The following is a 27190-nucleotide window of genomic DNA, read 5'->3' as shown; positions in this document are numbered from 1 at the left end:
TGTATTGCATTCTAAGTGTAGCAAAAGAACTGGAAGCAACATGCTGTTATGCACATTCTGCAAAGATCCTTCTTCTGTGTAGAGCCAGCTGCTATGGGAGAGCAGAGGTGGAGGTAAGCAGCCAGGGGAGAGATGATGTGCGTGTGGATTAGGATGCCCAGAGGAGGCGCAGGAAAACAAGGTCCCAGGACTCATTGATGGATTGGATGTGGAGTGAAAGAAAGAGGGGAACCCAGGAAGCTCTGAGCCTCTCGGTGGTGAGTGGTGCCATTTACTGGGAAGGAATACGTTTTAGGAACCGGAGATCAAAATCCTGGCAGGGTTGTGCTGAGAATGGGTTAGAGGTACACGTGGAGACATTTAGAAGGCAGGTCAGAGGTGTGACCCTGGAGCTGAGCAAAGATGTGGGCTGGTGGTATAAATGTAAGAGGCATCCGTGTTTCACGGTATTTAAAGTCATTTATATTAGAACAAATTAAACAGGACTCCATAGACGTGATCACTGTTCTCCACTGTGGTCTGAACATCAGTGGGGTCACACATTGTGTGAGACACACTAAGAGGTCAGGCATGCAGGAAGCCTGAGACCAGATCTAAGGAGCCCTCCCCTCCCTAATCCCTGCCCCCACCCCCGCCAAGCTTAGCTCAGGTCTGTCCTTCCCATGCTACCACCTAAATCCCTCGTGCTGCAGTCCGGATCCCTCTGGCTTTTGCCTGGGCCACTGCCCTGCCCTTTCTTGCAGCATCTCTTTCCCAGGATGCCAAGGTTGCATTCCGCCCAGGAGGGAGAGCGGGAACTGTCCAGGGGTGAGTCAGCCAGATTCACAGCGGAGATGTAGGTCGCCCAGCTCCCTCCTCCCTGCTCTGCGGTGGCTGAGGCCTCCCGCCCTGCCTGCCCCATCACCTGTGTCCTTGTGGCCTCTTGCCCCTGGTCTACCGCCCCTGCCCCCCTGACCCTGCCGGCTGGGTTCTCTGAAGCCCCAGAAGAGAAGCACTCTGCAGGGACTTCTGTTCAGGCCCCCAGAGCCACTACCAAATGCCTGAGGCAGGCTGCTGGCCCTTTTCCCCCTCTTTTAAAGTTAAAAAAAAATTATAAAAGCAACACACAACGAAATAAGCTGATGTTTTACTTACAAATTGCAGCTGAAATGATTCACCCAAGCACCTGGGAGGCTCTGGGAGGCTGGGTTGGGGCAAGGGAACCTGCAGGCAGAAGGTGTCCCCAGGGTCCCAAGATGACCTGCAACACCCAAACTACTCTCCTGGGAGACAGAGAGCCAAACCGTCCTTCCTTGACACCATCATGACTACGCTTGGGTCAGAGCCACTGTCAGGAGGGTGGTCTTCAAAAGGTCCCCACAGAGTGGTGGGCACCTGGAGGGCAGGACAGATAACGATGTGGAGAGGACACACAGAAATGCACTCGCCCTGTCATTGAGGGTACAGGGACAGCAACAATGGGTCTGCTGCTGAGGGCTTTGACGTGCCAGCTGCACTGCCCCCGTGGCCAAGCCGCCTCCCCGCATCCCCACAACCATCCCATCCCATAAGGCCACCCGCTGGACGGCCCACAGCCATGTGTGGCTGTTTATATGTACATTGAAATCAATTTCATTTAAATGTGATTAAGAATTCAGTTCCTCACTCTCAAAGCCGTGTTTCAAGTGTCATTAGCCACAAGTAAGTAGTGGCTACTGTGTAGGCTCAGACATAGAACATTTGCTTCCTTGCAGAAAGTTCTGTTAGCGCTGCTATGAAATATCAACAGACAAGTAAGGCCCTGAGAGCATCGTGCACACACATACTAACACGAGCATCCATGTGGAAACACGACGTGGGCAGGGGTGGGCTGCCCTGGGGTGTTCGCCTAGGTTTGGCACCCAGTCTGTGCATGAGCGTTTCTGTCCATCTGTCCGAGAGGTACCTAGTCCCTTTCCACCCGTCGGACATCCCACGGCCTGAAGGCAAGTGTCAGGAACCACAGGCTCTGGAATCAAACTGCCTGGGTTCAAATGGTGACTCTCCCACTGTCTAGCTGTGTGACCTTAGGCCAGTGGCTTAACTTCTCTGTACCTCAGCTTCCTCTTTATAAAATAGGGATAATAATAGAGCCGCAGCAGAGAGTTGTTAGGAGCATTCCATGAGATAATACGTGCAAAGCTCTCAGCGTGGCTCCTGGCACATTGTGAGCTATTAATAACCCTTAGCTGTTACTGTCGTTTTCAGGAGGCAGCGTTTGCTGTGCTGGGGGAGCCTGGGAGAAGAGTCACATAGGGGAGTGTGCGGAGAACTCGGATAAGACGGGAGGATCGCCTGGAGTTTAGGGGCTGGGATGAGCTGGTGCCCAGCTGCAGGGGAGGGGCAGCCCCAGTGCAGAGCTCAAGGGCAAGAGACTCTGCGGGGCAGAGATGGGGTGCTGATGAGGGGAGGTGCACACACAGGAGGAGGGGGAGAAACGGAGAAGCAGTTGGGCCCTGGCATGGTCTTCACAGACTTCATCTTCCTGTTTTGCCCTAAAAATGTACTGGTTGGTGGAGAGACAGTCACGCTAGCCAGAACCGCTTTCTGGGTTCCTGTAAAGCAGCAGCACAGCTGTTCCTCCACACCTTGCCCTCCAGGGTCTAAAGTCCCACTTGGGAGCTGAGACCAACCCACAAGCGACAATTAGAATGAAAAAGAATCCGAGCCGTGGAGGCACCAGAGGGAATTTCTCGTCCACCGAAACATTTCAACAGGTATTTGTTGAGTGCCTGTTCGGTGTAAAGACAGCACCGTGGGTGCTGGACATGATTCAAAAAGAAAAAAGATGTGAGAGTCTCTGGCCTCAAGGGGTAGAGAGCCTGAGGAAGAGGCCCAAGGCCCCGGCTGGGCTGCAGAAGGTGAGGTGGACGTGCCACAGTGGGTGGGGGCCTGTGGAGGAAAGATTATGCGTAGGAGCTAGTTCTTGACGTGGCCTCTGAAGGCTGAGTAAGAACAAGAGGAGGTCCAGGGGCTGGGAGCTTGCCCAGGGCCACACAGCTAGCAAAGACCAGAACCAGGCCTGAGGTCCTTCCACCATGGGGAGATGAGGAGAAGGCACCACATCCCTATGCGTATGGTGCAGGGAGTGGGGCCGTCGTCGGAGGTGCAGGGACAATCGCCACCTCCCCTCAGCCAGCTCTGTCTGTCCTCGGTCCTGAAAACCTCCGGAAGGTCCCACCCAGGCGCCGGCTAGAGGCCGCCTGTGTTTTCAGATGTGGCCAGCAGAGGGCACCAGGAGCACTGCACAGCTTCAGCCCGAGAGTGGCTGCCCCCCGGTTCTGGATTCAGAGCCTGAGGCCCACTGGGCAGAGGACATAGACACATGCACACTCACACACCTGCATGGGGTGAGGCAATTATGGGACACCAGATGGGAGAGCCACCTGAGCACCTGCCACGTGGACATGGGGCTCACAGGGGCACGCTTCGGGGGACAGAAGTCTCATGGCCCTTGCAGAACCAGGCCCATCAGTAAAGGTGGTACCTGGGGCTGAGCGAACGAGATTTCTTCCATGATGGGCCTGAGCCTAGTTGTGACATAAAATGGTGTGCTTTCTGTTGTTCCCAGTTGGAGAAGTGGGGGGGGGGGGGGGGACTCTCCATCTGTCCCTGCCTCTGAGGTTCATCCTCAATCCCCCACAGACAACCAATGAGATAGAAAGATTCCTGTCAGTACATGCGTGTAGAGTCAAGGTGGAGAGAGCAGCCTGGAACGGTCCCCAAAGACCGGCAATTTTCATGTCCTTTAGCAGATGCGTGACAGAAAAGCCATGTCCTTTTACATAGAACTGACTGGGAACCAGCCTTCCCGCCTTAATGATAAAGGCCACTCACAGCACTTGGATCCCCCTTTGGCAGAAGACACCCCCACCACCCCCTGCAAGGACTTCCCAGGGAATCCTTCTCTTGAATAGGAGCCCTGTTCCCAGCTGAGCAGCCCAGGTCTTCAGAGTGTACATAGGTCTGCTTCAATTCAGCCTGGGGGACCTGTCCCAAATTCTAAAGGATGTGGGTCCAAATTCAGTTTTGCTCCTCACTCTGAGAACCAGCATACATCTGTTTTGGGAGGTGACAATTTGGAGACTCAGAAGACCCTAATGATCAAGGTGATGACAGGGGAGGTGAGCAGGGAATGGAGGGAAGGGATATACAAGAGAGAAAGAGATGGGGCAGCCAGGAACACGGAGTGGCCAGAAGGGTGTCAGGAACACCAGGTTGAGGATGGGTGCCCGGCTGTGCCAGTCAGTCCAGCTGTGAGACCGGACCAGCAACGACCAAGCGGCATGGTGCCACATCAGGTCATGTCTGTCCCCGGCTCTGCGTGTGTGAATCTTGTGAAGTCCGTCAGCTGGTGCACCCTGGCAAGGTGGGGGTCCTTTCCCCAGCAGCACACAGCTCATGGCAGCCGGAAGGTGTCATCATCCTCGTCTATCTCCAGGCCTGTGGAGCTTTGAGTGCACGCGCATGTGAGACGTGCGGGGAATGGCAGTCTACGTGAGACTGTGGCTTTGGGAGGCAGAGGCACGTGTCTGCAGGTCATGTGGGGGTACAAGGGAGCGGGACAGAATGCATCAGACTTGCCAGGCCAGGGGTGATGACCTTCAATCCCATCTCCACCACTGACGAACTCATGCCACATTCTCAGGGGATGACAACCTCTCTGGCTCCATGTCAGCCTCTGCACATGCAAACGGCAGCCCCTGCCTCACTTACCTCGCATGGATATTGTGACACTCAAATTAGGCAAAGATGTATAGGGAAGGCCCACGTACCACACAGGTGCCCCATGTAGCTCTGCAGCTGAGACACCTAGCTCCGGCTAGGGAGATAGCTGTCGCTTGGCCGGTCCCTAAGAGAAAAGGTGGGCAGACAGGAAAGCTCCAGGGAAAAAACAATTCTCAGCTGTCCAGGGTCCAACCCACCTTTGGGCCTAAAGCTTGTTCCCAGGGGCTTCTGAGGATATCGGCCTCGCCCCCCAGGCACACTGGCCAGTGCAGCACTCAGTTTTCCCTGGGGAAGCCTGTTTGCCCCCCACCCTTCCCAACACCCCTCCAGGGAATATCCTCCTACCTCCTTGCTGCAAACCCCATGATTCAGAGAGTCATTTCCAAGGGAAGGAAGGAAGGAAAGAAAGGAAGGAGGGAGGGAAGGAAGGAAGGAAGGAAGGAAGGAAGGAAGGAAGGAAGGAAGAAAAAAGAAAAGAAAAGAAAGAAAAGAAAAGAAAAGAAAAGAAAAGAAAAGAAAAGAAAAGAAAAGAAAAGAAAAGAAAAGAAAAGAAAAGAAAAAAGAAAAAAGATCCTAGGTATCAGGGGAAATTTCAACCACAATGTAAGTGGTTCCAGAGGAGCAGTGACAGCACCCTGGACGCAGCTCGGGGCTCCCAGCATTGTCAACACCATTCTCAGAGGAAGGGACATAAACAGGACATATGTGCAGGGCGTGAGGAAGGAGATGAATGTTTCCCCAAAGTGGAAATTAAAGTTATCAATAACATTTTGTTGTCATAGTTGTTTAGCCACAGGGCCCTTGCGGCTAGAGGAACCAACAAAGAGCAAAGCCAAAGTTAGCAAGGGCCTCTTCGCTGGGGACGAATCCAGCTCTCCGCTCAGCATGGCCAGTGTGGGTTCCTGCGGGGCCCAGCTCAGCCAGCGTTGTGACAGCAGGGCACATCTGAGGGGAATTCTCAGGGTCCCCCTGTCCTGGTGGCTGCTCACCCTCCCATGGGGCTCAGGCTGGGATCCTGCACAGGACCGGTCACTGACTCTTCCCTCAAAGTCCCCATACATCTCTACATCCATAAAAACACACTTGTGTGACTTCTGTCTGTAGCCCACACAGGCACACACCCACCTACATGGAGTGTGTACCACACCAGGTGATGGGTTCCATTCACTTGTCTTGTTACTCCCACTGTTGTTCTCTGCTATGGTAAAGCGAGTCGGGGTGAGGATCTTGCCATGTGCCTCTGCAAGTGGCACGGGGACTGTCGCTGTTTGGAAGTCTCAGCCTCAAAGCCACAGGACTGCTGGTCTTTGGGGGAACAGGAACAATTGGCTTCAAAATGTGTTCCAGATGGTGGCATGGGTCTTCTTTTAACATTTCTGAAATGACCGACTAGGAAAGGCAACAAAATGACGTAAATTAACCCAATAAGGTATGTACTGTCTTGTTGCTTTGAATATAAAGAGTTGGGTTGCGCCTCATCCAAATCATACGGAGATGTTATTTTTAATTCTAGAATTGCAAATCGTAGGCAGGAAGGATTGCCAGCAGGGCATTCCATAGAAGGAGAAGCCGGGTGCAGGGAGTCAGACCCGGCAGCTGGGGCCCCAGGGTCAGCCCTCCTTCGGACAGCTTCCAAAAGAGAGGAGTGCAGAGGGCAGCTTTCCGCAGGCGGGCCGTGTAGACAGCTCTGGCTCCCAGATGCTGCCCCTCGGGCTCCCCTGTTTCAAACAGCATTGTGAGTGGCCTGGCTCGTGCTGGGCTGCAGAAGGGGTTCTGGGAGGCTTGTCTCCTCTCCTCCAAGGCTGAAACCATGCAGACAATAGGCCAGCACGGAAGTGTCTGCATTCATATTCAGTCCTCCGCCTTCTCTTATCCCTCGCTTCCCCTCCCTCTTCTTCCCCTCTGGCCCTGGGGATGTATTTTGCATCCTTTAAATGATCTTGTTTATTCTATGTGTCGGAATATAGTTATCTGAATATTAATTATGGCTTTAGTGAAGTTCATCGGTTGAATGCAGGAATTGAGAATTCCTCCTTCACTTTCAGCCACCTGCTTTGATTTCTCTGTTTATCTGCTTGACTGAGCTGAAATCAGTTTCTGTAAGTGAAAGTCGGCTGCTTGGAGCAGATGTTAATGCTCAGAAATAGTGTACGGTCTGCTATTAGCATAAGTAGCATGATGCTAATAAATAGAGGTGCACAGTGCTGGTGGCGGTGGTGGAGGTAGGAATCAGGGGGACAGCAGCCTGCCCAGTGACTGAGCCTCAGCACTGCCCAGAGGAAGCCAGAGAAGCCGGGCCTGGGTGCTGGGCACATTTCTGCCCAAGTCAGCCCCACCCTCTCATCCCCAGCACCCCCATATGCAGCCAGCTGGGGGCCGATGATTAATGACGGTGAGGGTTGTAACCAAATTGTAGTGCCATTAGCACCAAGTCACGACTGACAACTAGATACATCATCTCTGAGGTTCCTATCCAGCTAACTAATTTAACTATGTGAATACTGGAAACGCTGCTCTGATGCCATAAAGCAAATATTGCCAAAGCCAGGAGCGCACTGGTGCCCGTCGGGAATGAGTGAGAGAGGAGGAATCCATCAGGACCTTGTGGCCAGGTCCACAGCCCTAGAAGGGTCAGAGATCCACCTTTGGAACAAGTCCACATCCACCCCATGGAGCCAGGTCTGGGTGGACGGCCAACAGTGGGGAACTGGTTGATCCATGCCTCTGCCTCCAGGACTGCCCCCGCCCCCAACCGCTGACTCACTGCCCCCTGGCAGGGGGACGACAGGTGTCCAGCTCAATCAGAGAAGGACATAAAAAAAAGAAATCAGAGAAGGACAGATGTGATGACAACAATGCCTCTATCCCAGCCCCACCCCCTGCCCCGAATGTCCCCCCTCTCTGCAGCTCCCGACTTTCTCCAGGAGAGGGACTTGCAGGCACTTTGATGAGAAACAGGTGGGCCTCACTTCTCACGAGAGCGGCTCCTGAAATAGTGGAGGCAAATTGTTATTACCTTCGGTTTTGTCTTCTTTCTTTCTTTCGTTCTTTCTTTCTTTCTTTTTTTTTTTTTAATGAATCCTATTGAAATGTGCTGTGTTTGCTCATCAGAGGAGCCTTATAAGGAATCCTTTTAGAAATGAAAGATTCCTCTGCCATGTGAATAGACGCCTTTGACTTCATCTGGTTTGTGGGCTTGGGAGTTCCACAGGACCGTGTTCCTTAAAACCACCCCTTGAATCACCAGGTGGCTCATTCTCTGAATCAGAAAGCCCCCTACTCAGGTCACCCCCACCCCCACTGTAGGGGGTAGTGGCTGGGGAGGTTAGGGAGCAGGAACACCAACTCCATGATGGAAACCCTCGATTCTCAAACTTCTCACTTGCCATGCTGGAGGCAGAAGGTCTAATTGGCTCTCTGTGGCTCAGCCAATGTAGCCCCCCTCTGGGGTTCCCCAACTGTCATCCAGAGAATGGGGGATGAGCTCATGGGATCATGTCTGCGAAATTTCAGAAAACTTAAAAGCACTCTGCCAAGGTGAAGGAGACGTTTGTGTATTAGTACCTGGGTCACTCTGCCTTGAACCCACAGGCCCCCCACCCTGACAGAAGTTCAGAGCATGGCGTTCAGAGTGGCTGAGCCAGCTTGCTGGAAGGTTCCACGCCCAAAGTGGCCACCCACACCAGTAAGCTCAGGAGAAAGTAATGGCAACAACCCAGATAATTCTGGGAAATTTAACTTCCATGAGACATATCCAGATAATAGAACCAGAAAGACAGACTTTGGCGCCTGAATGATTGTACAGTGCTCCTCTTTCTAGAAAACGCAGTAAGACAGTAACTTTAGATAATCAATGATAATTACCTAAATAGATAATATGTGCCCTGTGTACAGAGCAATTTCTCTTTTGCAAAGTTCTTTCTTTGCTTTTCTTTCTCCTGAAGTTTGTAACTGCCCCCTGAATGCAGTGGGATAGGAATGATTATCCCAATCAACAGACGAGAAAACTGAGTCTGAATATTGTTGTCAAGGGAGGAGTGCAGTTATTTCAATAGACAAAAGGCTAGGTTCATTTTTGTCCGAAAATTAACACCAGTCCCTTGACTTTTTTTTTCTTCCTTATCTTCCAGAAAATAAAAAAGTCAAACTTATGACCCAAGTGCTCTAATCTGCTTATCTTAAGTGGGAAAGCATATTTTTCCTTTGCATCCCTCAAAGAGGCTATTATCATTTCCCTTCAAGATCTGTGCTTTAATCGGAAAGCTATTTCAGATGTAAATGGGGTGCAGTCTCCCCCAAAAGATAGCATCCACCCTTCCATCCATTATTCCACACACCCTGGCCAAGGGTTATAAAGGTGACTGAGAGGCAGTCCCTGCCTGCCCTCAAAACACCTACAAAGACATAAAATACAAAGCTGCATTTTCCCAAACTGCCACAGGAATGCACATTCAAAGTGCACGGAAGAAGAAAGGCTGTCTCCTGAGGGGATGACTTGGGGAGCCGCTCTGCGGGGTGTCCTTCGATCTTTGCCTTGATGAATGGATATGATTGCAAAATGCAAAGATCAGCACAAGTGCCCTCCACAAGGAGAAGGCGATCTGAGTAACAGGGAGAAGAGCCAGGCCTGGCTGGGCCAGGTGGCAGGCCTGGGGTCGGTGCACAAGACATTCCAGCCAGAAGTAACAGAGAGATCCTGACAGGAGCTGGGACGGGCCTAGGTCACTCACCACCCTGTAGTGACCAACCAGACCGGTTCCCTGCCCTCCCAACCTCCTGCGGCCCTGCACTCAAGAACTCCAGCTCTACTGGCTCCCCTGGCTTGGGGCCACATCCTACATCCCCAAAGCCCTGCTGGAACAGGCCCTCCAGCCTGCTGGGCACAGGAGAGCACCAGCTCCATGAAAGAAAGCCTCCTTTCCCAAACCCCTTGCTCTGAAGACCCTCCCACCCCCAAGCTCTCTGCTTTCTTAAAGGTTTTGCCTTTAAAACAAACTGCTGTTATTAAATAAATAATTGATTTCCTTCCCCATTTTTTATTAATCAAAGGCTAATCAGAGCTGCAGATCGGCATGCAGCAACCAGTGTTAGCCACACGGAGTGGATATAATTCTTGCTAAAAAGCAGCGAGGTGCTCTTCTGGTTTTACCTAAGTGTTCCCATCAAGGTGCCAAGTGTGATTTCCATGAGGCTTTGTGAAGTGGCCAAAAAGAGCATGGGTTCTGGGACTCCAGGTTGGCAAACTCAGCTCAACAGTCCACACCCCGGAGGAGTCCTGGGGGCCTGGAAGGAGGCAGTTTGGGGAACCTGCTCCCACATGGGGGCGGAGGTGGGGGGGACCAGCTGCTGGGAAGAAGCGCCTTCTGGCCCACAGCAGGTTGTCAGGACAGGCAGCTCGGGACTCAGCCCTCCTGGGCCAGATCTGTGCTGGATGGAACCTGCTCTGGGTTGAGGCTAAGGGCCCCCAGAGCCCCCTCGACAAGCCTGTGGCTTCACCCAGCTCCTGCTGTCCCAACTCCCAGTCCCAGCAGACAAGACACCTTCCCACTGCGTAGCCATCCCTTGCCTACACCACTCCCAGCTTAAAGATACTACTGGCAACATCCTGGTTCTACGACCTGAACCAGATTCTTATCAGTCCTTTTTTTTAATCCTGCTGACTTTTTTCCTTCCTTTTCTCTCTCTCTCTCTCTCTCTCTCTCTCTCTCTCTCTCTGTACTTATTGATCCCAAACGAGGAAAAAGTCTATTAATCCTAAACCCAGAGAAGATTAGAGATAGAGCCGAAAGGGCTTGTCAGGACAGAGCCGCACAGGCATTATCTCCTGGGAAGGTGACCACGTCACCAGCAGAAGGAGGAAGGAGAACAAAGGAAGTGAAACAAAGAGTGGCCACCCCAGGAGGCAAATGTGATGCTGAGGAGGATCCTCCAATCTCAGCTTTGCACCCATCTCCCACCCTCCCTCAGGACAGGATATTGGAAGGGGGCGAAGGGCATTTGGTCCTAGGGTCATAGCCCACCCCTGCCAGCCCTTCTCCATGCTCAGAGCACCCCCCCCCAGGGCAGGTATGGAGGGGTTCTCATCTCCACTGAGGCCATGGAGACTTGAGACCTTGCCTGGGGTCACCCACAATCAAGATAGCACCAGGCTGACGGCCCCGTCCTGTCCAATATGGGGAATTCTATTTGGGACCACAGGACTACTGGAGTGGCACATGGCAGGGGAGCTGGATGACCCACCAGAGACTTCAGGGGAGTTCCATAACCTTTCTCTGCCTCAGTTTCCACACCTATAAAACAGATACGATAATTGTAAGAACCTTACACAGTTACAGTGAGAATTATATGAGATCATATGTCTGAAGAGCCCACGTTAGTCTTATTATCAATAAATAATTATTATTACACCTTCATCCAAAGTTTGGGAAGAGTCTGGCCCACTGTCCTCTGCAAGATGGACAAGGGGTGCAGTCTTTAGGGACAATACAGCCATGTGTCAACACTGATGTAACCAAAAGACCTTGGATCTGTGCAGTGACTGTCATCCACTCTGTGTGTGGACTTCAGGGCAAACCCACAGAACTGGCCATGGTGGCCTCTGGGGACCAGGGCTATGGGTCTCAACCTCCCTCCACACTGCTTTCCTCCCTGACTAAATCAGAATCCCTTGGGGTGAGGCCCAGGCACTTTTGTTTTTCAGGTGTAGACACTGAGGTCAAGGAAAGTCAAATGTGTGTCCAAGCTGGGGTGGCTATGGGGTGGTAACTGGGTGCCAATCCCCTAGGAATAGAATCTAGGTCCTTGTCCTCCAGACAGTATCAACTCACAATCTCCCCCAGGTCAGCCCTAGCTTTTCCAGAAATCTACCAGCTGCTTGCAGAGCAAGTCCAGAAACTTCTGGCATGACGATAGGAAGGCAAGGCAACAGGCCACCTCACCTCCTAGAATGCCTTTTCTCTCTTTCAGTTCCCTTGACTCCATTCCTCTCCCATTTCCTCCATATTGGGGCTGATGCTGAACTGTTTGGATGCTAGCTGGTTTATATGTTTCCCCATAGGTCTCCCTCATGCAATGAGCGTGCTGTACTTGGTCCAGCCAAGACTGGCCTCCCCAAGGTCAAAGACAGTGTCTGCAGGCACATGGGAACCTTGACCCATGTCATATGGGAGGGAGCACTGGACAGATGTTGAACTCTGTGTCCTGCTCACCTCTCAGGCCAGGAGCAGGCTTATTGGATGAGAGGAAGAAATCAGGCTCATCCATTCAAGCACTTCCGGAGGACCAGATACATGCATTATGTCATTCGTTCTCCCACAAACACTGGGAGGCTAGAATGTTCTTGAGAGTCTGATTCTTAACCCTGTGCTGTACCCCCTTCACAGGTGGGGGTCCTACCCTAGAGCTTCAGTCCCCTGGGAAAGCAATTGTGCAGTTAAAAAAATAAAGGGATGAGCTAAGAGCAGATGGCTTGTTTGTTGTTTATTACCTACTTGAAATTTTGTCAATTAGACTCCAAGTTACCGATTTACAGAAGAAAAACAGCAAGAGAGGCGGCTGGGTACAGTGGGGGGAAATGCTGAACTAGGAGACTGCAGTGGTGAGGTTTTTAAATTATTATTATTATTATTATAAAAATAACACATGCACATGGTAAAAATGCCAAGGGGTATACAATGAAGCATGATTTTCCCTCCCATTCGAGACCCCATCCCACTTGCCAGGAGTGGTTTCCTAGGTATTCTTCTGGAAGTATGTCAAGTATACACAGGCACAGGCAAACACACCCACGGACACTTTCTATGGTGGAAAATGGAATATGCTGCCCATGCTGCTCTGCACCTTGACTTTTGACTTTCCAATATATCTCAGATCTTTCCAAATCGGCACGCCTAAGGATCAGCTTACTCTATTTAGTAGCTGCAGAGTATCGGTTGTCCAGACATGCACTGATTTATCATAACCAGGTCCCCACAGATAGACAATTAGGTTCTTTCTAGTTTTGCTTTATTTCATTACAACTCACACACAATCAATAGCTTTGTGCACATCTGCTACACACATGTACAAATCCACCTGTAGAATAAATTCTGCCAAGTGAAACCATTTCAGTAGATTTGAGTATTCTATATTTTGCCTGACATTGGCTTCCAAAGACATTCTGTCAACTGAAGCTCTCATTCAATTTTTTTTTTTTTTTTGAATCCCCGTTCTCCCAAACTCCTTACTCGCATTGTGTCTAACCAGAAAACTGTCTTGGCCAAGACTCGGGTTTCAATTCCTGCCCTGACCCTGGCTACGAGGCCTTGACCAAGTCACACTGCAGTCCTGGGCCTCAGTTTCCCCACCTACTCTCTGACGGTTGGCCTCGCTGATCTGTAAGGACGCTTCTAGCTCTTCCCATCTGTGATTTTAAGTATCTACCCGGTGCCTGCGGTGTGTTAAAACTCTGCGGGGACCCATGAGTTCTCCTAGCCTAAAGGAATCTAAAATCTGGTTGGGGAGGAGAATACACCCTGAGAAGATGTAAGGAGCAACTGGGGACAGTCTGAAATCAAGTGCAAAGTTGTGTGGTGTAGTCCACAGGCTTGTGGAAAGTCACGGAGAGCAGTGTCAGGAGCCTGTGGCCAGAGTGAGTGGAAGGAGCAGGAAAGGCACTGAGATTGTCGGCTGGAAATGACAATAGGAAACGTTTTATCCCCTTCCCTTTTTGAGCCTGGAAAGCCCACCACCATCCCCCTCACCTTCCTCATCTTCCCCACTATCCACTTGTTTTCTCAAGGGGACTGAAGCCCCGTGGTGGTTTGTCTCCCAGCACAGTATGAGGTTCCAGTTCTATGAGGATCCATGAGGACCCATGAGGATCAGGTCCTACCCCCGGGGTTTCACTAAGTACCGGGCTCTTTGTGGAAACATCAGTTCAGTTTACTATTATAGGGAAAAAATGTACATATAAGCCTCCATTAACCCAAGTTCTCAGAAAATGGAAATTTCTAAATAATTCCATTTTCTGGGTAATAGAGGGTAAGAAAGAGTTTGGAGGAAGCTGGAGCTCCTCACTTGCTCCTGTGGGCCCTGGCTGGTGACCGTCTCCAACAGGGCCCGCACACTGGGTCCCCTGAGCAGGCAAGGCTTCCTGTAGCCAGAGGTCACAGGTTGGAATGATGGTGACAAAGTGTCAGGGAGCTCAGGCTGCAGTTTTGGCTTTTGGTGTGCTCTACAAAGCACAGGGCTTGCTGTTTTCTTCCTAACAATTGCGTTCAGTTGCAAGGGATTTGGCTCATTTTCCCAAAGTGGGGGTAGGGACAGTGGAGAGACTATTGCAGGGGGTTGAGGGTCCTTCTAATTGATGTTATGCTGTTTGGGGCTTGCGTATATTAATAGTATTAACCATAGTTTGCTACAGCTGAAAAGCCCTTTAGTTTAACTTTTCGCTGAATAGATAAGGAAACTGAGGCCCAGAGAAGCGGACTGGCTTGTTTCTGAGCTCTTAGAGAATCGGGGTGGTGACCACACCCTATAAAACATGCTCTTTCGGGATCTCCACGTTACATGACTTGCACTTAAGGGCAGAGCTGAGTTTCAAACTATATCCACCAGACACCAAAGCTTTTCCCAAGAGTTCCCCAAGGCCCTAGCAGTCCCTACTCTCTGGGCTTTGGAACCTATAGGAGGGCCGATCTTAGAGTCTATATTTTAGAGGATACGTGGCAAAAACCCTGAGATGAGCTGTTGGTATGAAGGATGCTGCTCTACAAGCTGCTTTCAATGGTCCAATTAAAAAAATCAGTCTTAAAGAATCATCCTACTTTTCATGCAAGTGACTATACCCCATATCTCCCCCGCTCCTAAGCACTAAACACTGGGTAGAAGAGCTCAAAAATACTTGCCAGTCCCTATGGTTATAGGCAGACTCACAGCCAGGCAAATGTCAGTCACCTCCCTAGGTGTAATATTTACCTCCTTTGAGGGGTGCTTGTGAGTTGAAATAAAAGCACCCTCTAACATCCTTAAAGGCTGTGTCACACTATAACTAGGAGTAGTCCTATCCCGGCCCTGCTGCCATCTGGCCATGCTGTGGTTCTCTGCCCCTGCTCCTCCACAGGGAAAAAGAAGATAAAATCATTTCCACGCCACCTACCTTCCAGAGCTGTGGGGATAACTGAGGTCAGTGGCTCTAACTTCAGTGCTCTTCAGAGGAAGGCTGGTTAAACACAGGTGGCCAGAGCCCCTCCCCAGAGTTTCTGATTCAATAGATGGGGGGAGGCCCAAGAATTTTGCATTTCTAATGGACTTCCCAAGGTTACTGGCCCTTACTGCAGGTCTGAGGCCACGCTTGGAGCACTGTGAACTTGAGAACTTGCAAAAGGAATTCTTATTATTGTTTAAAATTTTGTAAAATGCAGGATCCTTCTTTAAAGTAAAAAAGTACTATTTGCTCCTTCCAACACCATATCCGAAAAATTCAAGATTTCTTCAATCTCATTTGCTTCTCTAAGAACCCAAGGAAATGTTAGGGGATACTCTAGAGCAATCAGCCAGTCACGGCAAGCGCCCACACCCAACTAATGAGCCTACTCCCTCCCCTAGAAATGGTCAACTCAAGAAACCAGAAGATTCTCTCCCCCCCCAAAAGAGAAATGTTAAAAACTTGTTCATGTCCAGAACCGGTCTGGCCCCTACCTTCACCTCCAGCTGCACAAAGCTAGTCACAGACACCCACACAAACATGCAAGGCTGCTCCCACTCCCCTCCACACACCCCGGAACCCACCCGCGAAGAGAGAGGCTCTGCTGGCCATGAGCACAGCTGGCTCCCCATCTGGAAGTGGGGGTCCTCTCCTAACGTAGGGCTATTGTCTGAGTAGGAAGGAGCAAATGCAAAACGGAAAAAAGGATTCCCGTAAGTCATGAACCCCACATCAGAAGGGCCTGATGCTGGTTCCCGTTGGCGAAGACTCGTGTTAATGGGAAGTCTGGAGGGAGGGCCTCGGCCTCGCAGCCGGCGGTGGCGGGGCGCAGGGCGGGTCACCGCGGGGCTCCGAGGCGCTGGGGCCCGGGACGCAGCAGCAGCCGCGCGGTGGCCGGCTCCGGAGGAAGGCGGAGGCGGAGAAGCCCCAGAGACGGTGGTCGGAGGCCCCGAGGGAGGAGGAGAGGTCGTAACAAAGAGGAAAAGGAGGAGGCAGGCCGGGAAGCGAGGGCTGGAGAGGAGATCCAGGGGCCCCGGGGGAGGGAGGCGGGCGCAGACCCAGGCGCGGCGGGACTCGGGTCCCCGCGGGGGTCGCTGACCTCGACCGCAGCCCGGGGCGGGGCCTCGACCGCAGGGGCGCCGGGGGGGGCGCAGCGCGGGGGAGCCCCCTCGGTCCTCCCCGCCCCGCTCCCTGCCCTTAATGGCTCGGTAATTGATTGGCCCCGCGTCCTATTTTCACCGCGGGCGGCCGGCGCCAGAGGTCGGCTAATATCAATATTTCCCGCGGCTGCTCCGCGGTCTAGATCCTCCTGCTCGGGGCCGCCCCGCCGGCCGGGAATTTACCTTTGGTTTAACAAGAAGTGGGAGCTGAGTCAGGGATTAGGGCTTGTCAAGTCAAGTCAACACAAATAAAAAAAAAAAAAAAAAGGAGAGAGGGGAGGGAGGAGATGGGGAAAGGGGAGAGACATTCGTCTACGCGGGGAGCAATCGCGACAGCCTGGGGTTAATTGTGGGGAGGAGGAGGGAGGAAGACAGGGAAGGAGGAGGAGGAGGCAAAGAGGCAGGGCAGGGGAGAGATGAATGAGGAGGGAGACAGGAAGGGATTTTAAAAGACCATGGAATCCTTGCTCCTGTGTTTGGCATTTGAAGCCGTCTGTAATTGGCTTTTCCCTTCTTCCCACCCACCCTGTCACCCTGCAGCCACCAACACCACTAAGCACAGGCACCCCTGCAGCCTGACCCATTTCCTTACCTCTCCCTCCCCCATAATATTTTCTGGTCCTACTTTAAGTGGCTTTTTTTCTCCAACCAGATGTGACTCATTCAAGGCAGAGGGAAGAACTAACATTTATGGAGTATTGCTGTATGCCAGGCACTGTGCCAGGTGATAATCAAATATTAGCTCATTGAACCTCCTCAGCAGCCCAGAAGACAGGCTCCATGGGTGCAGGGCAGAGTCTGTCTCCTACCCTCTGCACAGCACCCAGCATAGCTCCCGTAGCTCATTCACAGTAGCAGACTGTTGAAAGATGGAATAAATATGTAACCGAATGGCAGCAATCCGTGGAGCACAGACATTGTGGATGCTCGGGGAGCACTTGTGAGCTGCCCAAAGCCACACTCTTTCCTCTCCCCCACACCCCGTGTCTTCACCTCCTGCTGACTGATTAACTGTGGATGATTGATCTGCGGTTCTCTGTTAAAGACAGAGTAGAGACTCAAGTTTCACACTGGGATGAAGAACCAGGAGGGATTGGTGGCAAGAGACTTTGTGAGACAGGGAGCAGGGAAGCCAAGAACCCCCTCAAACTGGGAGTCCTCTCAGCAGACCATGGGGGTCTCTACCTCTCCCCACGACCACTCAAACCCTAAGCGGCAGGAGTCTGTTGATGAACATCCCATGAAGTGCCTGAATTTCCCAGAACCACACTGGGCAGTTGCCTGCTAGTGGTACTCCCCCAGCCAGCCTGTCTCCCAAGGCTGGGTCACCAAACTTCTTATCCTTAGTCAGAAGTACAGGCTTGTATCTCAGGATCTCAGAGCTGGGGGCACCCGGGAATGGCAACACATGGCAGGCATAAGTGGTAAACAGTGGAACTTCCTCTAAGACACTGATGAAGACTGCAGGGGAGGTAGGGGGGGATGAATGAATTTCCTGATAACATCCAGGGCCACTCTGAGCCCTGCTCCTGGCCCCAAAAGAGACCTGGAAGAGCATGAGAGTGGATCCAGGTCAACTCTGACCCTTCAAGAGATGCCCAACAGCTGAACCTTCTAAGGCTTCACCAGATCCATGGGGTCCCTATGTCTGTTCCTTCTCTGATCAGAGTACTGAAGAGTCCAAATCCAGAACATCTGCACATGTGCCCAGCCACACAGTGAGCCCTCAGGAACAAAAGAGGAAAGCAAAGCAGTCCCCACCCCCACCTTCTCAGTCTAGTAGTAGAGAACAACCCCACGCACTGCGAACCAATTACAGGACAATACAAGGAGGTGTTACAAAGAACATCATCCTGTGGTTCTTCAGCCTGGGAATTCAGCAGAGTTCAGAGACAGAAGTGCTCAGTGTGGTTGGACTGATTGGGATGGTTTCCTGGCGGAAGGGGGATATGGAAGGGGTGAATGCAGTGCCAGAAACTAGAGGCGGATCAAACTGATGGGGAGACCAGGGAGACCAGATATTGCCCTGTAGAGTGAGCTCAGAGAGGCTGGAAAGAAGACAGAGATCAGAGATATGGCCTCAGGGCCTCTGGTGGGCCCTGCTGCCCTGTCAGCAGGTGTAAAGTGATGATGGGGCCTCTGTGATGGCCTGGGGCTCTCTCAAACAAACAATCCCGCACCTGTTGAAAATTCCTCTGCAATCTCCCTTATGATGAGAAGCATCATACCTTTCACAGGCTCAATTCATTGCCCCCCCCTCCAACACACACACACACACACACACACACACACACACACACACACACAATCTAGTCAGACCTAGCAGAGTCTCAGCAGACAGATGAGTAGATTTCCCCTTGTGATGGATTCCTGAATCCCAATCTCGGTGCATCCCCCATCCATGTCAGCTCTCCCTGGGTCCTGGTTGGCTAGGGGCACAGGGAGATAGATGCATGCTTCCTGCCGTCTGGAGCTCACATCTGGCTACAGGCTAGGAGAGAAGAGAAGCCAAGATGGTCAGTGTGCTAAGTGACAGACTCTGTAATTATGGCAAGGGCAGGGACGCGGGGACAGGAAGGAGTTGCAGGAGTCAGAGGGAGTGGGGCCCATTTAGAAAACAATGGAAGAGCTGCCCTTTTGTGAGGTGTCACTGTGTGTCCTGGGCATCTGGCTTGTAGGAACTGACTCAGGCTTCACATCTATACCACAAGGGAAGCACCATTTCTCTTCTCTTACACATGCAGAGACGGAAGCTACAGGAGGTTAAGAGCAGAGGTTAGTGCAGAGATGGGGTTTGACCCCAGGGCTGCCAATTCAGGAGCCTAACTCTTAAACTCACTGGGTGCTGAGTGATGATAACCTGCTGTAACCGGGTGGCTGGAGAAGACAGCAAGTCCCTTTGTGACCTAAGAAAAATAAAGAGGGACACTTGATTTTCCTGTGTTCCAGAGCGTACGTGAGATGGTGTCCTCTGTTCTCTAGGACTGTCACTCCTTAGGCCCTCTTGCCTGCTTGGCAGGATGAAGGACAGGTTTTCACAGGCAGACAGGGGAGGCCAGGGTCACCGTCGGTAAAGGCGCACCCAGCGCTGCTCCTGCCGCCCAGACGTGTGCTCTGATCCTCCGCTGAAAATGTCACGCAGGAGACAGGCACGCTCTGATCTTCAGAGAGCTGCGGTGCATCTGTGATGACATGTGGGCATCAAGATTTGCATATTTATTATAGATAAGCTGTCAAAATGTATGTTGTCAATTTCACCTTATACTCCAGATTTAATGGTGCGCGTAAAGGACAGAAAATCTTTAATATTAATATTAATATGATTTTAGATTATAAGACCGCATTGTAGATATCAATCAGCCAACCCTTAAGGACATGTCACTCAAGTTGATATAGTTTATAGAAAATTAATGTAATCCATCCTGTATGATCTATTACAGGGGCATGAAGAGAAAAAAGAGCGCGTGTGCTTGGGGCGGGGGTGGGGGGGGCATTATTACTTGCCACAGTTCTCCATACGTGCTCATTTGTGTCCGTGCCTGAAACATCAGAGGGGATTCAGCGGATTTCTGACTTGGCGCAGAACTCGGGGATCAGCCGTGCCAACGCTGTCGCTTTGCTGTGAGGAAAGGGAGGCCCCGCAAGGGGAGTGACAGGGCCACAGTCATTCAGCTAGTTGGTGGCGGACTTTGTGAGGGCTCTCTCCTCAGTCCCCAGGATGTGTGCCAGGGCTCCCTGACTGTCCTCCCGCCCTCCCCCTCCTCCCCAGGTACTGGATGCTGCCTGGGCAGGTGGCTTCTTCATCTGTTTTGAAAGATCCCAGGGATCCCCTGGTCCTTCAAAGGACTCCTCCCTATGATAAGGGGCCTGGAGGGTGTTGGCAATGTGCAGAGGAGCTTTCCTGGTGAAAGGTTACAGGTTCCGGGAGAACTCCAAAGCCCCCACTGCTCAACCCACCTGTGTTCTGACACCTGAGGCTCTGGCACCAACACTCTCCTCACTTAAGATCTCCCATGGGCATGGCCGTACGATGGGATTCATGCAGGACTAAGACCTGCGTGATATCGTTAAGATTGATCCCTCTAGGTGGGAAGGGATAATCCCAGAAACGTCTTAGGACCTGAGCTAAAGCCCTTGCCCTAGTGATTGGTGCTAGCAGCACTAGGCAAGCCCTAGGGTTTCTGAAATGGGTTTTTTTTTTTTGGTGCCCGGGTGCCAGCCAGGCTAGATGGCGCTACCAGAGAGTACCAGTGGTCCCAGGACACCCAGCTCTGCTCTCAAGTCCTGTTATACGCCCTGCCCACCCAGCCACCCACATCCAACTTGCTTCAATGATGCAAGGGAGAAAAAAATTAACTTTATTTTCCATACAACCACCCAAAGTCTATAGCCCTCTGCCAACTAGGTCAACAGGTAACCCAAAGCCCTTCTGGACCAGAGAGACCAGCTCCAAAATCTGTTCGCTGAATTGCTCAGCTATAAAATAATGGTCCTTCTATAAAATATATAATATAAAATATATAATGGTCCTTCTATAAAATAAAGGTCCCAAATAGTCCTTCTCTGGGCCTTCATTTCTACACCATAAAATGAGAGTGAGGAGACATGCCGTGTGTAACTCACACGTTGCTGGGCATGTCCTCTGAAAGGTGCCAAACACACACGGCACTCAGGTGTGGCTTCTGCAGCTCTGGGCCTGGAGCCCTGGTACTGTTGGCCTTGCCGGAGGGCCCAGGATGTGGGCAGAAAGAAGGGGCTGCTCCCAGAAGCTAGGGAGGAACAGCTCATTCTTCTGGAGTCAAGCTCAGCTAATGTGAGTGCCTAGGGCTTGAGAATGGGAAGTACAGACTAGGGAACTAAGGGACAGTTTCTGTCATCTGCGGGCCCCCCCCCCCAAGGGCCTCGAGCTCTCTGGAAGCTTTTATCCTACTAGAGGGTGTAGAAGCAGCAATATCTTGGTGCCTGAGTGTCCAGAGTGACACCCTCACCAGGGCTCAACAGAACACCAGGTCTCCCCACAGGATTCCAGCCCAGAAATCTGCCCATTTAGTCCAGTCGCCAATTCCTGCTCAGGTTCCCTGGTGTACTCACCTCCCTCTCAAAGAATCAGGCAAATCCTGGCTGGAGTAGTTTGTGACCATGGAGCTTATATACCTCCCATACTTCTTCTTTTTTTTTTTTAAGATTTTATTTATTTATTCATGAGAGATACAGAGAGAGAGGCAGAGACATAGGCAGAGGGAGAAGCAGGGTCCCCTCAGGGAGTCAGATGCGGGACTCAATCCCAGGACCCCGGAATCACAACCTGAGCCAAAGGCAGACGCTGGACCACTGAGCCGAGCCACCCAGGCGCCCACCTCCCATACTTGTTATCTGAAGTAAGATTAAGGCTGACAGGGCTCCATAAATCACAGAGGCATAGAGGGTAGGCAAGGCCCAGGCCACTGGGGAGGCCCACGGACCCTCATGGACCCAGACAGATAGACATACTCTGGACCGCACACAGATCTGGGCATCTTACTTACCTACCACTGCAGAGGGGAACACCTGAAGCATTTTTCATCCTGTTCAAACTACAAAAGCTTCCTTGGGTACCCTTGTGTGAGTGATTCTGTACAATGGCAAAATGCTGATAGGAGGAATTTTTTTTTCTTTTTTTAATTTTCCACCGAAGGCTAGGAGAAAGATGACCCACCCACGGCAGGGGGAGGAAGGTACAAACAAAGCCAGACAAAATGAGGAAGGTACACCATCCTTGAGCATGCTTCTTCCCCCCAGGAAGTGCAGCGAGGCATTTGAGAGTTTGGATCTGGGAGAGCGTAGCCATCTCTGGCCCCGTTGGCTCAGAAACCTGCCAATTCACCCCATATCCCTCTCTTCTCACCAGCCGCTGTTCTGGGGCCCAGCTATTACAGGTTTAAAGTGGAATGAGTGGACACAAACCTGAGCATTCAGGGAGAAAGGAAACACAGGTGGGGTTGGGGGGCACCCCCACTGTGGCTGGGCTTGCAGGCTGCCCACCTCTCTGTGGGCTCTTAGCACTTCCAAGGGGAAGTAACACGAGACAGGTCTTGGTTCCATCAAATTCATAGATTCTTTTTTTTTCTCCAAGATTTTATTTATTTATTTATTTAGAGAGAGCATGGGGAGAGGCCAGGGAGAGAACCCCCAGCAGACTCCATGCTAAGTGCAGATTCTGACAAGAGGCTCAATCTCATGACCCTGAGATCATGACCTGAGCTGAAATCAACAGTTGGACACTTACCTGACTGGGCCACCCACGCACCCCAAACTCAAGGATTCTTATTCTTAATCTGATGCACTCAGTCTCCCTTGGGTGTGGCAGGCGGGGGAGTAAGTGCAGGTGGCCCATGATCAGTTTTCTGCGATCTCATGAACCCCTGAGATTGTATGAAAGTGGCACGTGTGTGCACATATGCATACGTGAGCGGATACGTTCACACCTGTGTGTACTGGAGACATTTTTCTAGGAAGAATGCCTTTCATGTCCGTCAGATTCTCAGAGAGGAAGGGACTCCCCTGAAGCACTAAGGAACTGCTGGGCTGCCCCCCGAGCCAGTCAGCAGCAGTAGAGTCAGGGCCATGTGAGGCGGTAGGCTGCCTGGCCGGACAAGTGCACACACCAGGACTCTGTGCTTTGTATATAAAACTCAGTGGGGGATCCCTGGGTGGTTCAGTGGTTTAGCGCCTGCCTTTGGCCCAGGGCGCGATACTGGAGTCCCGGGATCGAGTTCCGCGTCGGGCTCCTGGCATGGAGCCTGCTTCTCCCTCCTCCTGTGTCTCTGCCTCTCTCTCTATGTCTATCATAAATAATAAATAAATAAATATTTTAAAAAAATAAAACTCAGCGAGAACAAGACTGCTTGTGGGTGACCAAGGGTGGGAGATGTTCTCCAGGACCCAGTAGCCACTGGCAGCCAAGGGGGCTCTGAAGTATGTGGCTTTCTCTAAATCCCTGGGCATTTGTGCCCCGTAGCCCGCCCAGAGGTGGTTGTTTTCTCTCTCTGACCCTGTCTGCTTATCTCCGTGTCACCAATATCTGTTTTTATGTATTCTTGGGTCCCCTTTCCTTCATTTCTTCCATTAATACTTCTCGTTCAGGGGAGGATAAACAGGGTCATAATCACGCCGTAAAGTGAGCCACGGGCTGCGTGTCGCTTATTGCCCAGGGCTCTGCTAATTGGAATTTATAAAGTTCAATAAAAACTATAATCCAATAAGGGCTGAAAGTCTTCTTCATTTATCTTAGGGGTAATATTCTTCCTGCCTGCCCACCCGCCTGCCTACCAGCCAGCAGTGGGAGGCCAGGGAGAAGCCACCACACAGGCCTTCCTAGGGGGCCACGGGGCTTCCGACAGTGGCTAGCACCGAATTAAGGGCAAGGTGACCAGGTGAGGAGGAATGGAGGGCCTGGCAGGGGCAGCTGCCACCTAATCAGGCACGGTGGCCACACCTCAGAGGCCGGGAGACACCCCCAACCCCCAGTTCTGGCATTATCTTTTACACCATTACAAAGTCTCCCTGGTTACAGTGCCCTTGACCCAGGAAATTGCCTCCTCTCTACCCCCCACCAGCTTCTAGAAGAACTCAGGTCATCTGCTGTAGGGAATCTTTTATAAGGGTGATGAATGGAAGGCCCCCTCCCTGACCTGGGAGGTCCCACAGAGCAAGGTGTCACTACATGCCATTCACCCCAACCAGAGCTGGAGCTGTCTCAATCACCCAACGGTGTGCTTGATAAGGAACCCCCACAAGACATTTCCCAGACCCCACAGTGAGGGAGGCAAGAGAAGGTGGGAAGGAGGGTACTCAAGCCAAGCTGGGGCTCTGCACCCCGGGGACAGTTAGAGAAGTGTGTTAGACAAGGCAGTGAACAAGTGTCCTGGTTTGCCCAGGCCACAGAGGTTTCCCAGACACACGTGACATTCTTGCTAAAATTGCAAAAGAATGGTAGTGAGGACACCATCCCTGCGGTGGACTGAGTGGAGGTCAAGGCGGGTGGAGCTCATCTCTGCTGGGCACCTCCTGGGAGGATGATGGGAGGACCCATCACCCCTGCCCAGCAGCCACTTAGAAGCATCACTTCTCCCTAAATACCTCTTGCGAAAACCGGGGAGTTTCCCATCATCTTCCAGGAAGCCCTCATTTGAAAAATAAAATGAGTGCCCTGAAGCAGGAACACACCTGTACCCCAATTCCAAAGGCAGCCAGTTGGCCCATAGCCAGGAGGGCCAGAGCTCCAGGCACGCTCTGGGTGGGAAGACGGGCAGCGCTCTCAGCCGCAGATGCTAGACTACCAGCCAGAATGAGGAGAGGGAGGCACTCACCCCCACAGCTTTCCTGGATTACTGGGGGCCAGGAGGGAGGCAAAGGCCCACAGAGACAGCTGCCCCCACCAATCGCCCGCTGGGATGGAGTGTACGTGCCTGCGTGATACCAGAAGCAGGTGGTGCAGTTCCTCTCAGGGCTCCGCACACAGGGACAACACAGCCCATGGTATTGTCCTAGTGCAGCTCTTGGGGGGAGAGAAGGTTGGTCAAGGGGTGAGTCAGGGAGGAGAGTCACAGTGACGTACCCCAGGTGCCAAGCTCTGAGCAAAGGAGTGGCGCACAGAAGCCAGCCACCAGCTGTGGGCTGAGCCACCCTGTCTGGGCCCAAGCCCCTCATGGCCAGTAGAGCAATGGAAACAGTGAAGGCTTTGGAGCCAGACCTGCCTGGGGTGTAAATCGCCCTGTCTGTAGGCTTTAGCTTTAGCCTTGAGTAAGCCATTCACCGTCTCCAAGATGTGGCTTGAAGAATTATGCTGTAACTCAGGTAAAATGCTGACCACAGGGCCTGGTGCATGTGTACTTAATTCTAGCTACTGTTGAGAGTAATTTATATTTAGTGTGAGAATGCTCAAATGAACATGCGGGTCCATATGTGGCCAGGGTTAGGGCTCTGTCCTCTCCAAGACCCCCTTGCTGGCCAGGAGCCAGGTTAGAGTCTGCTTGGGACAGGAGTTAGTGTGGCTGAGGTCATCAGGGGCCGTGACTTGGACTTTAGGGTCAAGAAGGAATTCCAGGGGGCGCCTGGGGGTGCTCAGTCAGTTAAGCATCTGTCTTCAGCTCAGGTCATGATTCTGGGGTCCTGGAATCGAGTCCCACATCAGGTTCCCTGCTCAGCAGGGAGCCTGCTTCTCCTACTTCATTTGCCTGCGGCTCCCCCTGCTTGTGCTCTCTTTCCCTCTCTGTCAAATAAATAAATAAAAAATTTTAATTAAAAAAAAAGAAGATGGAATTCCAGGAGGAAAGCATGTCTAAAAGTGATGGAAGGATGGTCCAGGTGGGTGGGGCAGAGCCATCGGGTAGAGGGAAGAGCAGGTGCACAGCTGGAAGGGGGCAGAGGGGCAGGCCTGGTGCACTGGTCAGGCAGGGGCTGGGGGGTCCCGTGCGAAGGAGGGGACAAAATCAGGAAATGACTTTTTTTTTTTTTGCCAGAAAAGGCAGCTTAACATCTGGGTCTAGTACCCTGAACTCTAATAATCCATCTCCAGACTCCCTACCTTTTTCCTTCAAACCCTCACCCTGCATACATCCCACACACATACACCAAGTGCCCCTAGGTACCCAGCCTGGTCCAGGTGGCCTGGGTGATGACACAGCACAGATCCCTGCTTTCTGGTGGGAGGAAGTACTCACATCCAGGCTGGGTCCTGCCTCTGCTAGGGCTGTTCCCCGGCCTGCCTTTCCTGTTCTCCAGTGTAGTCTCTTCAGGTCAGGCTGAGGTCCCCCACCCTCTTTATGAAATCCTGTTCCTTCTGATCATTATGTCCTCTCTTCTCTCGGCGGAGGGAACAAGAAGAGCAGCATGCCAGGCCCACTGCCCCAGAACTCCCGAGGCCCCAGGCAAGAGGGGGCACCACCATCTCCAACATCCTGGGTTTACTGCCAAGGCACTGAGCCAGCTCCCACCTTCCCTACGCTTCCCTTCAGACTGTCAGCTCCATGAATGTGGGTCCCTGCCTCCCTTGGGTGCTGTGCTCACCATACCACCTCCACCAGTTCAGAAGGAAAGAGCGTGACTCTTGATGTAGGCCCTAGGCCCCCTTTGGTGGGAGAGCCAAGAAATGTTGGCCTTGGTCAAGAAAGAAAGACCTTGAGAGGATGAGACCCTCACGGAAGGAGGTCAGGATGGGAAGAAGGCTGGTGAGGGTGCAGAGAGAGGCATATAGCTGCGGGAGGAAAACTTGTTGCATGGGAAAATGATGAAAATCAAAAACAAAAACAAAGGAATAAGGGAAATCACTGGGAAAGGCAAGATGGAGTGTAATCTGAACTGCAAACCCACCTCCTCCAGGCTCTGGAAGGCTTTTACTGTACTATAAAAACCACTGCCGAACAGCAAGCCTGCTTGATGACAAAGAGAGATAATTGGCTCTCATGCAGATTTAAGCCCAAAGTTATCAAATAATAATAGCACGCAGAAAGAGACACAGGCAAGTGGGCCTGGAGAGCCCGCTTCTTCCAAAGGACGAGGATTTGTTAAAAGTATCTAAATTATGCTCCTGCAATGGAACAAGGAAATGGGGCATTTTTCTAGAAAAAGATTTTCTTTTAATGCTTGGATACATTTTTAAAAGTTCCTTTATAATTAGGGCTGTAATTTATATAATTTATTTTTAAAATATCCTTTTTTTAATTTCCACCCGGTCCAGTTAAAGTTGAACTGAAAAGCCCACAGTAAATGATTTTTTTAATAAAACCATTTTAAAGGAGCCCCAACCTGAAGTGGAATAGATATGTGGATTTTCAGAGGAGAGGGGGGAAAAATCGTATATTGAAAAAATAAATTTCCTAACCCATTTTACACCCCAGATTTTATTACCACTGGAAGGTTTTTAAAATTCTAACTCCCTGTGCTTTTCTTAAACAGTCTGTTTATGCAGGGGGGGCTCCTTGGGCTTGGGACCAAGAGCTCAATGGGTCAGTTTGGGATCAGTTTCAGAGGCTTTGTCCAGGCAGTTTCACCACCCTCTGAGTCTTCAAGTGATTTGTCTGTTTCTGCATCTTCCTCCCTCTTCAAGTGAACTCTGAGA

At 51.6% G+C, this 27190-nt stretch overlaps 1 protein-coding gene across 1 annotated transcript in view; it reads left to right on the top strand.

The window, feature by feature from the left end:
• The first annotated feature begins 15626 nt into the window (after positions 1 to 15626).
• Positions 15627 to 27190, top strand: part of CELF4 (CUGBP Elav-like family member 4) — a 257467-nt gene continuing 245903 nt past the window's right edge. Inside the window, exon 1 of the mRNA XM_041743488.1 lies at positions 15627 to 15645. The gene's annotated coding sequence lies outside the window, so the exon portion shown is untranslated. The remainder of the gene's footprint in view (positions 15646 to 27190) is intronic.

Source organism: Vulpes lagopus, chromosome 1, assembly GCF_018345385.1.
Source record: "Vulpes lagopus strain Blue_001 chromosome 1, ASM1834538v1, whole genome shotgun sequence".
Classification (NCBI taxonomy): domain Eukaryota; kingdom Metazoa; phylum Chordata; class Mammalia; order Carnivora; family Canidae; genus Vulpes; species Vulpes lagopus.
This window is presented reverse-complemented; position numbering and strand designations above follow the sequence as displayed.